A 7,780-nucleotide genomic window follows, 5' to 3' on the forward strand; every position below is an offset into this window, starting at 1 on the left:
CATGATACTTATATCATGGGCAATAATCTGTTGGAGACAATCGACCCCCCCCCCCCCCTTCCTCTCCCTCTCGACTCAAAACAAGTATTCATGTGGCAGTATACTATAGCTTCCTGGGATCGTCACCGTTTACTTCCACAGGCAGCTGCGGGACAGCAGGAATGTAAATTATCTTACCTACTGGCCTATATGTCTTTGTAACTAACACCAAACATAAAGCTGCATGGGCTATTTGTTACATCCTTGTAACATCTAACACTCTCCTGGTTGAAGTATCGGATTCTCTTTAAAAACTGCCCTCAACTTTACCAAATCCGGGTAACGAAACCTTTTCTGTCTACCAGCACAAATACACATTATAATTATGTCAATACCATCCTGCATTTTTGTCGGTGGTATTTTTCTTATCATTATACTGATGACGTATTCTCCAGAAATCATGGCCTAAATAATTATTATGGGCCCATTATAATTATAAATCTTCATTATCATAATGTAAAGGTGCCATAATCGAGTGGATTAAGCACTTGACTGGAAAAGCAAAGATCATGGGTTCGAGCCCCGGCATGGCACTTAGGTCCTGGAGCAAGGCGCTGTGTCTACATTGCTCCTCTCCGCCCAGGTGTTTTATTGGGTACACGGTAGGATGAGAACGTCGTTAAAGTACAAGTCCACTCCAAAAATAACTTACTTTCAATAGAAGCGGAAAAATCAGACAAACCAATCCAAAAAAATTTGAGCAAAATCTGATAACTATTAAGAAAGTAATTAATTTTTGAGAAAGTATGTAAAACTATAGAACAATGGAAATCACTACACAAATCAGCTATAAGCCCAGCATTGAGTTTGAAACGTCTATGTAATGGGTTCTAAGTTTTTTAGGATTTAATACTGATCAAATGTCCTTCGAAAAGGAGTTTGAAAAGAAGGGGAAAGGAAAGAAACAAGTTCCTATGATTTTATTGGAACAGGAAAATATACATAATAGGCCTACAAATCAACATTGTATGAGTAAATCTTGATGGGACTGAATGAAAAAAGTTGACTTGGGCAATCTTCAACTTGAGTACGCATATGTATTTCATGTACATTATTTTAACTGCTATTTACCCCCCACCCCCTTATTTTCTTCTTTTTTAACATCAATCTATTCCTCCCCTTTTATTAATCATTCTCTCTCTGGCTATCTTATCCATTTCACTTTCTTTTATCATCCCTCTCTCACATTCTTTAATCATGCCTCTCTCTCACTTTCTTTTATCATCCCTCTCTCTCACTTTCTTTTATCATCCCTCTCTCTCTCACTTTCTTTTATCATCCCTCTCTCTCACTTTCTTTTATCATCCCTCTCTCTCTCACTTTCTTTTATCATCCCTCTCTCTCTCTCACTTTCTTTTATCACCCCTCTCTCTCTCACTTTCTGTTCATCCCTCTCTCTCACTTTCTTTTATCATCCCCCTCTCTCACTTTCTTTTATCATCCCTCTCTCTCTCTCACTCTCTTTTATCATCCCTCTCTCTCACTCTCTTTTATCATCCCTCTCTCTCTCACTTTCTTTTATCATCCCTCTCTCTCACTTTCTTTTATCATCCTCTCTCTCTCACTTTCTTTTATCATCCCTCTCTCTCACTTTCTTTTATCATCCCTCTCTCTCTCACTTTCTTTTATCATCCCTCTCTCTCTCGCTTTCTTTTATCATCCCTCTCTCTCACTTTCTTTTATCATCCCTCTCTCTCACTTTCTTTATCATCCCTCTCTCTCTCACTTTCTTTTATCATCCCTCTCTCTCTCACTTTCTTTTATCATCCCTCTCTCTCTCACTTTCTTTTATCATCCCTCTCTCTCACTTTCTTTTATCATCCCTCTCTCTCACTTTCTTTTATCATCCCTCTCTCTCACTTTCTTTTATCATCCCTCTCTCTCTCACTTTCTTTTATCATCCCTCTCTCTCACTTTCTTTTATCATCCCTCTCTCTCACTTTCTTTTATCATCCCTCTCTCTCTCACTTTCTTTTATTATCCCTCTCTCTCACTTTCTTTTATCATCCCTCTCTCTCTCACTTTCTTTTATCATCCCTCTCTCTCACTTTCTTTTATCATCCCTCTCTCTCTCACTCTCTTTTTTCATCCCTCTCTCTCACTTTCTTTTATCATCCCTCTCTCTCACTTTCTTTATCATCCTCCCTCTCTCTCCCACTTTCTTTATTATCCCTCTCTCTCACTTTCTTTTATCATCCCTCTCTCTCTCACTTTCTGTTATCATCCCTCTCTCTCACTTTCTTTATCATCCCTCTCTCTCTCACTCTCTTTTATCATCCCTCTCTCTCACTCTCTTTTATCATCCCTCTCTCTCTCACTCTCTTTTATCATCCCTCTCTCTCTCTCACTTTCTTTTATCATCCCTCTCTCTCTCACTCTCTTTTATCATCCCTCTCTCACTCTCTGTTATCATCCCTCTCTCTCTCACTCTCTTTTATCATCCCTCTCTCTCTCACTTTCTTTTATCATCTCTCTCTCTCACTTTCTTTTATCATCCCTCTCTCTCACTTTCTTTTATCATCCCTCTCTCTCACTCTCTTTTATCATCCCTGTCTCTCACTCTCTTTTATCATCCCTCTCTCTCACTCTCTTTTATCATCCCTCTCTCTCACTCTCTTTTATCATCCCTCTCTCTCACTCTTTTTTATCTCCCTCTCTCTCTCACTTTCTTTTATCATCCCTCTCTCTCTCACTTTCTTTTATCATCCCTCTCTCTCACTCTCTTTTATCATCCCTCTCTCTCTCACTTTCTTTTATCATCCTCTCTCTCACTTTCTTTTATCATCCCTCTCTCTCTCACTCTCTTTATCATCCCTCTCTCTCACTCTCTTTTATCATCCCTCTCTCTCTCACTCTCTTTTATCATCCCTCTCTCTCTCACTTTCTTTTATCATCCCTCTCTCTCTCTCACTCTCTTTTATCATCCCTCTCTCTCACTCTCTTTTATCATCCCTCTCTCTCACTCTCTTTTATCATCCCTCTCTCTCTCACTTTCTTTTATCCCCTCTCTCTCACTTTCTTTTATCATCCCTCTCTCTCTCACTCTCTTTTATCATCCCTCTCTCTCACTTTCTTTTATCATCCCTCTCTCTCACTTTTTTTTATCATCCCTCTCTCTCTCTCTCTCTCTCTTTTTATCATCCCTCTCTCTCACTCTCTTTTATCATCCCTCTCTCTCACTCTCTTTTATCATCCCTCTCTCTCTCACTCTCTTTTATCATCCCTCTCTCTCTCACTCTCTTTTATCATCCCTCTCTCTCTCACTCTCTTTTATCATCCCTCTCTCTCACTCTCTTTTATCATCCCTCTCTCTCTCTCACTTTCTTTATCATCCCTCTCTCTCACTTTCTTTTATCATCCCTCTCTCTCTCACTCTCTTTTATCATCCCTCTCTCTCACTTTCTTTTATCATCCCTCTCTCTCTCACTCTCTTTTATCATCCCTCTCTCTCTCACTTTCTTTTATCATCCCTCTCTCTCTCTCTCACTTTCTTTTACCATCACTCTCTCTCACTTTCTTTTATCATCCCTCTCTCTCTCACTCTCTTTTATCATCCCTCTCTCTCTCACTTTCTTTTATCATCCCTCTCTCTCTCTCACTCTCTTTTATCATCCCTCTCTCTCACTTTCTTTTATCATCCCTCTCTCTCTCACTCTCTTTTATCATCCCTCTCTCTCTCTCACTCTCTTTTATCATCCCTCTCTCTCACTTTCTTTTATCATCCCTCTCTCTCTCACTCTCTTTTCATCCCTCTCTCTCTCACTTTCTTTTATCATCCCTCTCTCTCTCTCACTCTCTTTTATCATCCCTCTCTCTCACTTTCTTTTATCATCCCTCTCTCTCTCACTCTCTTTTATCATCCCTCTCTCTCTCACTTTCTTTTATCATCCCTCTCTCTCTCTCTCACTTTCTTTTATCATCCCTCTCTCTCACTCTCTTTTATCATCCCTCTCTCTCTCACTTTCTTTTATCATCCCTCTCTCTCTCTCTCACTTTCTTTTACCATCACTCTCTCTCACTTTCTTGTATCATCTCTCTTTCTCCTAGTAGGCTGATGATCTTTCCATTTCACCGTTTTTAAATCGGAACCTCAGAAATCAAAATATTGGAACAGGTGAAACAAACATAACCAGGTTACCGAGAGAAAACAAACTATGAAATATATATATAGTAATAATGATTTTTTTTTCTTTGTCTTTCAATCAATCTGTCAAATACACACTGTGCTTGTATACATGTCACTTACAAGTGAAGAACAGATTGAACAAATAAAAGCGTAGAGAAAAAGCATGAATAGAACACAGAACAGAATAGCATATCATAGGCCCCCCCAAAAAAATCCAAAAAATCCACAAAAAAAAAAAAAAAAAATCAAAAGTCATCAGAATGCCTTAACAAGGGCTTGAGATACACATGTACATGCATATCTGATGATATTTTCCCTTATTAATCATCAACAACAAAAACAAAATATCAGACTGCCTTAAAGGTACTATGTCCCAAATTCTGTAGAACTTTGCAGGAATTATGACTATGTCATGTATGTCCTATCTGTGAAATTTAAACATTAGCAGTGTCCTAATATTCAAATTATGCAAGGAAACCCGTTTACTTGCTAGACTTCACTATCAGACTCTATTGAGTGACTGACTGGCTTTTTTCTTTGGTAATAATATACATAAAATGAGCTGTAAAGGGTACATGCGCATTTGTCTACATCAATAACCCACTTCTTGTAATGGCCAAAATTAAACTGATTGAATATTTGCGCAGCATAAATCGTACGACCATTCCGTACAATGGTCTGAAAATCAACTTTTACTTAATTGCTCTAAAGCTCCTAAGTCGATTCGACAACTAATAGTCGTTATTTTCCCAATTAAAGACATTTTCAAGCCCCCCCCCCCCCTTTTTTTTTAGGAAGTTCTAAATTAGTATTGTCTTTTAAATGCCGTTGGAATTTAACCGTTTCATTTTTTTGGCCTGCAAATGGGACATAGTACCTTTAACAAAAGCTTGACATACACATGTACATGCATATCTGGTGATATTTTCCCTTATTAATCTTCAACAACAAAAACAAAATATCAGACTGCCTTAATAAGTATTAGAAAATACATGAAGGTCTACCCCCTCCCCTCATCAATTACTGTTGAGATAAGAAAAAATCATCAGTCGGAGTAGGGGGGGGGGGGGCTTTAATGCTTCGGTAATTAGAAAGAGTGCATATTTCAACCGAGCTGGTGGTACATCAGGCAAGGCCCAAGGGAAATCAAGACAGTGCAAGCCAGAGTGACCTTAGCCCATGAAGAATGCATGGCATTTTGACACGTACGGTGTAGAATAAATCCTTGCAATTGAAACAGGCGTCTGTAAAGACATTTGATCATTCCCTATTACGATTAATTTATAGTCTTATGTTTATAATCAAGCTCTCTAATTGTGTCTTTCGATTTCAATTTCTGTGGAGAAGTAGTCTATAGTGCAGGCCTGGTCTAGTGGATAAGCCACCCGTCTGTAGCCCACAAAGTACATTCATCTATATTTGCCACACTCGACCCAGGTGTAGTAAGTGGGTACCTGGTATGATTTATTCCTTGAATTCACTGAGCACCGGAGCTAAATTTGGAGTATTGATAAATTATCACACTTTCGATAGATATAAAGAATCAAACAAATGACACTCGGTATTTCATATAATATAAGAGAGAAAAAAACATTTAATTTATTTTCATTGATTCAAAAAGTATGATAAGTTAATACATCACACACAATTATCATTAGTCAATAAAAATTTGTCTTCAAATCTATTAGCAACAATCTTAAATACATGTATATATATATATGTATATATACATACATATGAAATGAACAGGTCAAATACCGTACTTACATCATGTATGTTTACAAAAATGTGCGAAGGATAATTAAGGGATCAAAGTTAAAATGATAATATTTAGTTACTCAAACATATCTAATTTATTTTAAAATCTTAATGTATTTAATCATATCTTTGGTGTACACAAATGCTGTTTTTGTACATCTCTGCAAGAATATCAACAAAATTAAATTCAAAATAATGACATACCGGTAATAATATCACAAACACATCATCACTGAATGAAAAATATACTAAATATACTAAGTTGAACTTATCTGTAAGTTGGACTTAACAATTTTGGAAAGCCTATTTGAAAATATTTTGTAAAAGTTATTTCAAAAGGCATAAAATGTTGATTCAAATCATTCATATTTTTGATTATCGAGGAGAAGTTCTGGCTGTGGAAGTTATAAAAAGTCTAAAATACTTGATTTTTCGCTTTTGTTTATATTTTATTTCAAGGCTGCAAACGGCTCTCCATAACTTTTTAAGTCCAACTTAGAGTTAAGTTCGACTTAGGATCTTTGTGAAACACCCCAATATATGGATTATATTTAGATATAGTCTCATCTAATAAACGGTAATCAGTTCCACATGGAGAAAAAAACATATTCTATCTAGAAACCATGCTAAATTGCTCTTTGCTGGTCATCTTAAACTTGAGAATACATTTGTGTAATCTTCTTATCCTAACTGTCTCTACGATACACATTGTTAAGACAACTTCTAAAAAGAATTGGATTTCCCCAATGCCTGCATTTTACAGCCAAAGTGGAAAGCACAGTTGAATATCAAGCAGTGATTGTCAAAAGGTTGTGGTGACTGGGCATAATAATAGGTAAGGTATAATGTTGAGTCTACAGTTAAAAATAGGAATGGATTCGTGTTAGAAGCACTGCAGATCGACTGCCATTTAAATACGTGCCATGAGATTGTATTTTGCATTATGGCATTCATAAGTACATGTTACAGAATTTGCATTACACTTTGGCACAATTAATCCCTTTAGGCAAACAAAATTCTTACAGATTACCGATACACCAACTTAGATTCCATTACAATCGGTACATTCAGAATATGCGTTACAGGTAAAATATATATCATTCATATATTTGCTCCATTGGGACCTGCTGCATACAAAAATTAATCATACATTGCAAATTGCCCCAAATCGTCTAGTCAAGAAATTCTTTGTTATTTGGTGTGAACATACAAATAACGAGCATCGTAGCAAATTACATGCGTTGTGGAAAAAAGGCAACAAGAACATTTCTGACAATACAACTTAAAATTTCCACTTGCAACCACAGTGTACATGAACTAGTTATAATACAAAAAAAGAATCTTATGTGTAGGTTAATACAACACTATTGGTACTGTTTTTCTTTTTTCAGATTAATCAGTACTGAATTACGATAGGACTTCTGACAAACAGATTGTAATCTGCTTTTTGGTATGAAACGAGCGGATCCCTCTATTTTCAATCAATTTTCTCTCTTCATGATTGGCCCACTCTGGATTTTAACAAGGCTCTAAATGTACACATGAGCTTTAAAGACCCTGTCGGAAGTGAAAAATGAAATAGATCATTTGTATATCAACGGAAAGCTTATATGCCGTAGAATTACAATGATATCAATTAAATGCTTTTTTAGTGTCTGTCAGAAGAGTTACAGCTCCCTAGAAACTCAAAATCTTAATCAAATAAAAATAAGAATTGTCTACCTAAATACTAGGTATCGACTTGATGACATCATCATCTTTTGTGGAGTACGCCTTTCATGATGACTTTGCATTAATAAAGCATGGCTCATATCGCCTCAGCTATATCAGTGAGTCGATCATGCTCAGATGTTATGT

The sequence above is a fragment of the Strongylocentrotus purpuratus genome, unplaced genomic scaffold (genome assembly GCF_000002235.5).
Source record: "Strongylocentrotus purpuratus isolate Spur 01 unplaced genomic scaffold, Spur_5.0 spur5_scaffold_9, whole genome shotgun sequence".
NCBI classification, from domain to species: Eukaryota; Metazoa; Echinodermata; class Echinoidea; order Camarodonta; family Strongylocentrotidae; genus Strongylocentrotus; species Strongylocentrotus purpuratus.